Source organism: Cibotium barometz, chromosome 19, assembly GCF_041138505.1.
Source record: "Cibotium barometz isolate CiBa-2024 chromosome 19, ASM4113850v1, whole genome shotgun sequence".
Taxonomy (NCBI): Eukaryota; Viridiplantae; Streptophyta; class Polypodiopsida; order Cyatheales; family Cibotiaceae; genus Cibotium; species Cibotium barometz.
The window spans coordinates 45,389,006-45,395,852 of NC_141064.1; positions in this window are offsets into that span (position 1 = coordinate 45,389,006).

Sequence of the window (6,847 nt, forward strand, 5' to 3'; positions counted from 1 at the left end):
TTTATAGAGTTTACATCCAAGCATCCAATCCCAAGTTTACATCCAAGCATCCAATCCCACTGATTTCTCCTTGATTCACTTCACCTCTTTTGCTTGATTCTCTCCACCTCTCCCAGAATATCTCCACCTCTCCCAGAATATCTCCACACCTCCTAAATCTCCTCATGCTACCCTTTATTCTCTCTCAGTAGATTCTTCTCACCTTTTCATAGGTTCTCTCACATTTATAGATTCTCTTTTACAGCCTCTTGCTAAGGGCTTGTTCCCACACACACCCTATTCACTTGTATATTTCAACACCTCCCCTCAAGTGAATAATCCTAGCACACCTGGACCCTATACCAAGTTTCCCTCTTACTTGATAGTCCGCGACCAGTGCCTCAAGTCCCTAAACTCATAGTCCTTGACACTCCCTCTCTGTCCCTCTCTATGTGTCCAAGGCTACTACAAGTGCCTGTGACCTTGACTAAAGTGCTCACACATATATCTACCACATGGCCTACATCATCGGTGGCTCAGAAGGTGGTTTTACTCTCTTGCGACAGGTTACATTGGGTTGTGGGGTTTCTCTCTCTCACTCTCTTAGAGATTTTCACATGGCTCCTCACTTCTTGGAGCCTCACATCTTCTCTTGTCGTTTTTAGTCTTTTTATCGTGGCAACTTCTCTTCACGCCTCCATGTCTTCCTCTTCTTCCAGTCTTCTTGTTGTGGCAGCTTCTCTTCACGCGTCCATGTCTTCCTTCAATGCTTCCTCTAGATTTTCTTCTTGGTGTGGATCTTCCTCTTGGAAAGAGATGTTCTTCTTCTTTCATGGCTGGGGCCATGAGCTTGACCGTCACTTTTTGCTCCATGTGAGCAACATGTTTTAATATTTTGTTAACAGTTCTTTTGGGCTTTTGATGTTTATATTGTGTCATTATGCAATGCAAACCCAAATCTATGCGGGAGGTCTTACCTCTTGCCTTATTGTGGACGACAAGGGCAGTGTCTGATCCCATTTTTACACTGATATAATGTACCCAATACATAATGTATATAGCATTAATTCTTATGCACATTCCCAAATGCAACTCTGGCTGTGAATAATCTTGAATTTGAGTGTGATTTGCAGGCATTAACCAAGGGTTAAATGTAAAATGATGATTATCACAAATTTATCAGCATAATTTTACAAGAAATTACATTAAATCAAGGGTAACCAATTTGTATGAAATGGTTGGAGTATCAGACCATCTCCGAATTGTAATCTGAAGTTATAGGGATCTGTATCAAGTACCTAATGGTTAATTTGAACCCTCAATTGCACCAAAAAATATTGTGATTATTATTGATTAATCACTAATTAGCAATTTAATCCTCTGTTTTGTGTGCAAAAAATGCGAGGAGCCCAGATCTGAGGCCTTAGAGTTTTAATGAGCTCAAATGCATTTAAGGCCATCAATAGCAATTAGTCTAGTAGAGGATTAAGCCAAGAAACACAAGATTTGACCAAACATTCAATGCTTAATCTCTGTTTTACCAAAGTCACTTTGCAGATTTGATGACGAGCTTGCATCTCACTGTAGACTTGATCAAATCAAATTCTAACTTCACAGCTTGTAGAGCACCCTTGAAAACCTCTAGGGCCAAGAGGAATTAAACCCATTGCATGTGATGAAATAGATATTTCAATTTTTTCTCAGAAAAACGACGCCTGTAAATTAGCAGAAATATGGAGCTCTGGTAGGCGGTTTGCTGCGCTGATTTGATGGGCTAGAGCACAAGTGAGTTAGCTATGTATGCCTAAAGTGGCTTGAGCTAATGTTGCTCTTGGAGGGAGATCAAGCCCCTCCACCACTGGCTAGGGGTACAGTGGGCTACTTGAAAATAACTAAAAAAAGTGATTATTTTCTAATCATCTACTAATCCTACTTAGTTAGATAATGGGCTCATAAACTTGATGGATTCTAGGCTAGGCTCTGATACCATGTTAAAATTATAGCAATGTGATGAGCTATGGTGGATCAAATGCTAGAATCAACATCATTAACAAAGAGATTAGACGATAATTAAGATGTGATTAGTGAGCAATTAAGTGATAGCTTAATGTAGGCATGGATAATCAAAAACCAGCAAATTCTCATTAGGCCAATGCCTCAATTTATAGAGTTTACATCCAAGCATCCAATCTCACTGATTTCTCCTTGATTCACTCCACCTCTTTTGCTTGATTCTCTCCACCTCTCCTAGAATATCTCCACACCTCCTAAATCTCCTCATGCTACCCTTTATTCTCTCCCAGTAGATGCTTCTCACCTTTTCACAGGTTCTCTCACATTTACAGATTCTCTGTTACAGCCTCTTGCTAAGGGCTTGTTCCCGCACACACCCTATTCACTTGTATATTTCAATACCTCCCCTCAAGTGAATAATCCTAGCACACCTGGACCCTATACCAAGTTTCCCTCTTACTTGATAGTCCGTGACTAGTGCCTCAAGTCCCTAAACTCATAGTCCTTGACACACACACACACACACTCTCTCTCTCTCTCTCTCTCTCTCTCTCTCTCTCTCTCTCTCTCCCTATGTGTCCAAGGCTACTACAAGTGCCCGTGACCTTGACTAAAGTGCTCACACATATATCTACCACATGGCCTATATCATCGGTGGCTCAGAAGGTGGTTTTACTCTATTGGGCTAGGTTACATTGGGTTGTGGGGTTTCTCTCTCTCACTCTCTCAGAGATTTTCACATGGCTCTTCACTTCTTGGAGCCTCACATCTTCTCTTGTCATCTTCAGTCTTCTTGTCATGGTGACAGCTTCTCTTCACGCGTCCATGTCTTCCTCTTCTTCCAGTCTTCTTGTTGTGCTTTCAAGGCCATCAATAGCAATTAGTCTAGTAGAGGATTAAGCCAAGAAACACAAGATTTGACCAAACATTGAATGCTTAATCTCTGTTTTACCAAAGTCACCTGCAGATTTGATGATGAAGAGCTTGGATCTCACTGTAGACTTGATCAAATCTAATTCTGACTTCACCAGCTTGTAGAGCACCCTTGAAAACCCCTAGATCCAAGAGGAATTAGACCCGTTGCATGTGATGAGATATTTCAATTTCTCCTTAGAAAAACGATGCCTGTAAATTAGCAAAAATCTAGAGCTCTGGTAGGCGGTTTGCTGTGCTGATTTGATGGGCTGGAGCATAAGTGAGTTAGCTATGTATGCCTAAAGTGGCTTGAGCTAATGTTGCTCGTGGAGGGAGATCAAGCCCCTCCACTGGCTGGGGGTACAATGTGGGCTACTTGAAAATAACTTAAAAAAAGTGATTATTTTTTAATCATCTACTAATCCTAATTAGTTAGATAATGGACTTATAAACTTGATGGATTCTAGGCTAGGCTCTGATACCATGTTAAAATTACAGCAATGTGATGAGCTATGGTGGATCAAATGCTAGAATCAACATCATTAACAAAGAGATTAGATGATAATTAAGACATGATTAGTGAGCAATTAACTGATAGCTTAATGTAGGCATGGATAATCAAAAACCAACAAATTCTCATTAGGCCAATGCCTCAATTTATAGAGTTTACATCCAAGCATCCAATCCCACTGATTTCTCCTTGATTCTCTCCACCTCTTTTGCTTGATTCTCTCCACCTCTCCCAGAATATCTCCACACCTCCTAAATCTCCTCATGCTACCCTTTATTCTCCACTACAAACCATTCCCACCCAAAGGTTTCATCCTCAAAACCATGTATGGAGCAATGTATGAGCTATTGGAAATCTTATTGACTTCCCTCATGAATGCGAAAGTACAATCGTTGCAATCCCAAAAAGTATCTCACACAAGATAACTCCACATAGAGTTGCCCACTTATTTTATGTACATATGGACTACTCCCTATGATGCCCATACTTCTCCAAATGTGACACATGAAACACATTGTGGATCCTTGTGGTAGAGGGTAACAACAATTGGTAAGCAATGTTGGAATTAGGGTTAGGGTTGCAACAATGCACACACACAAGATAGAGAAGCTTGAGAGCACACAAACTCACTAGATTAGAATGAAAAAATGTGTGCTAGATAAAAAAGATAAGTACACACCCCAAAATGAAAGGATAAGAGGGTGCACATATGCACGGGGGAAAAACCTCCTAGTGAGGAAAAAAGTGCCCCGGCAGTCCTAAGTGTGTTCACACATATCACTACCATATAATGCTACAAATCCCCCCTAGAGTGATGATGTGAACAGATATAGGGTATGGCCGATCAATCTCCTGAAAAGGCAGTAAGCCCAAAGCTTTACGAAAAGCTTCGGAAGAGCCCTCGTGAATAAATTTGCCATGTTGTCATGTGTAGGCACACATAGACCAAGATGATCTCTGCTGTAGAGTCTTTCCCTGACATAGTGGTAATGCACCTAAATGTGCTTAGTGCAAGCATGAAACACTAGGTTCCTCGCAAAACTGCTAATGCGATATGGCTGTTAGTGGTGAAAATCGTAGTGCTAGACGACTGTCCAACACCCAAATTAGCCATAAGATGTCTAAGCCACACACACTTAACTGTAGTATAAAAGCTACCCTGTACTTAGCTTCAGAGCTAGAAGTGGCCACTGTAGGCTGCTTCTTGATGAGCAAGGTGAAAGCAAAACCCACTAGTGGACACTTATGTGTCATAACATGCAGCCCAATCTAAATCACTAAAAGCATGCAATTGTGACTCACCCCCCTTTGGATAAAACAATCCAAAATACTGAGTGCTTTGTAAATAGCAAAAAACCCGCTTAGCAACCTGCCAATGCTTCATACAATCTGGGCTATACAGAAATCTGCTCAACTATGAGACCGCATACTATATATCTAGCCTCGTGTTGCATACATAAAGAAGGGATCCAATAGCCTACTGATACAAACTAGCATCAAAAGAGTCTCCTGCATCTTGAAGACTAAGTCGAGTACCTGTCTCCATAGGTGTAGCCAAGCCACAGGTTTAGAGTCTTCAAGATTAAACCTCTTCAAGAGCTTATGTATATATTTAGACTGCAGCATAACAATGCCATCATTACGCTGCATAAACTAAATCCCCAAATAGTAATGTAAGGGTCCCAAATTTGACATCTCAAACGATGACTGCAAATCAGCCTTGAAGGCTAAAATCTAATCTATATCGGGTCTCATGAGCAACATGTCATCAATGTATAGTATGATGACCAAGAATGTGTCCTTACTCCTCTTCACATAGAGGGTACTCTCTGTTGGACTGTTGCAAAAATCATTTGCAACCAAGTATGCATGAATCTTCTCATACCATGCTCTAGGAGCCTACTTAAGGCCATAAAGAGTCTTTTTCAACCTGCATACTTTAGACTCCTCCTTTCACAGCAGCAAAACTAGGAGGCTACGATATATACACCTCCTCATGTAAATCACCATTCAAGAATGCAGTCTTAATGTCCAACTGATGTACATTCCACCCATGATGTGTTGCCAAAACAATGAGACACCTAAAGGTAGTCATACGAGATGTGGGTGCAAAGGTCTCATCATAATCAATGCCCTTTTACTAGGCATACCCCTTTGCAACAAGTCTGGCCTTGTGGGTGCAAAGGTCTCTTCATAATCAATGCCCTTTTGCTGGGCATACCCCTTTGCAACAAGTTTGTCCTTGTAGGCGATCAATGCTACCATCTGCTTTGCATTTTAACTTGTAAACCCACTTAGTATCAATGGCCTTCTTGCCATGAGGTAGATCTATCAAATACCAAGTGTCATTCTTAAGTATAGAGTTATACTCATCTTGCATAGCATGCATCCAATGATCATCATCATGTGCTTCCTCAAAGGAAAGAAGTTCCTCCTCATTACATAAAGTAAAAATGAGAACATGATCCACATGAGAATAATCTGCATGATGAGAACCTGCACGAGTTTTGCTAAGGTAAAGGAGCTGCCAACTTGCTATCCCTCAATGTTTGCACAAGCCATTTTGGCATACACCTAGATTCTTCTATGGCTGCTCATCCACTACATTCTAAATAATTGCCTCATCAAAAGGTTGATTTTGCACCTGCAAACAAAGGCTGAATTTCAACACTTGGTTGAGCATTTAATTGCTCTACATATGGATGCCCTCCAGTAAACAAAGGTAGGAGCGAAACAAACATGTCCTGTGAGCATACATTTTGCTGTTTTTTATATGAAAGCATGGGCTGAAGTGAGTTTTTGACAAAAACATCTTTACTTACCAAAATCCTCTTTGAGGCTGGATGGTAAAGTCTATATCCATTGCTTTCTGAATTGTATCCCACAAATATACATTTAACTGCCTTATCATCAAGCTTACTACGTTGTTGCTCAGGCATAAGAGCATAAGCAAGACAACCAAAAACATGCAAATGAGCCACAGAAGGCTTCCTGCCATGCCAAGCTTCATAAGGAGTTTTAGACTGCAAGGCCTTGGAAAGGCCTTTGTTCAACACATAGTTTGCACACATAGTTCCTTCTAACCAAAAACCATGAGATAAATCTTGGGCTTTCACTATACATCCTGCCATCTCCATGAGAGACCAATTCTTCCTCTCAGCTGCGCCACACCATTTTGATGAGGTGTGTATGACACTGTACATTAATGCCTTATTCATTTTTCAGCCATATATGCATGAAATTCCTTGGATATATACTCCCCTCCTCAATCTGAATGAAGGTGCCAACTTTACATTCACATGCATTTTTAACCATGGATACAAAGTGCCTAAAGCACATAAAAACCTTTGACTTCTGCTTTAATGGATACACCCAGCTATATCTGGAGTAATCATCAATGAAAGTGATGAAGTAGAGATATCCCCCAAT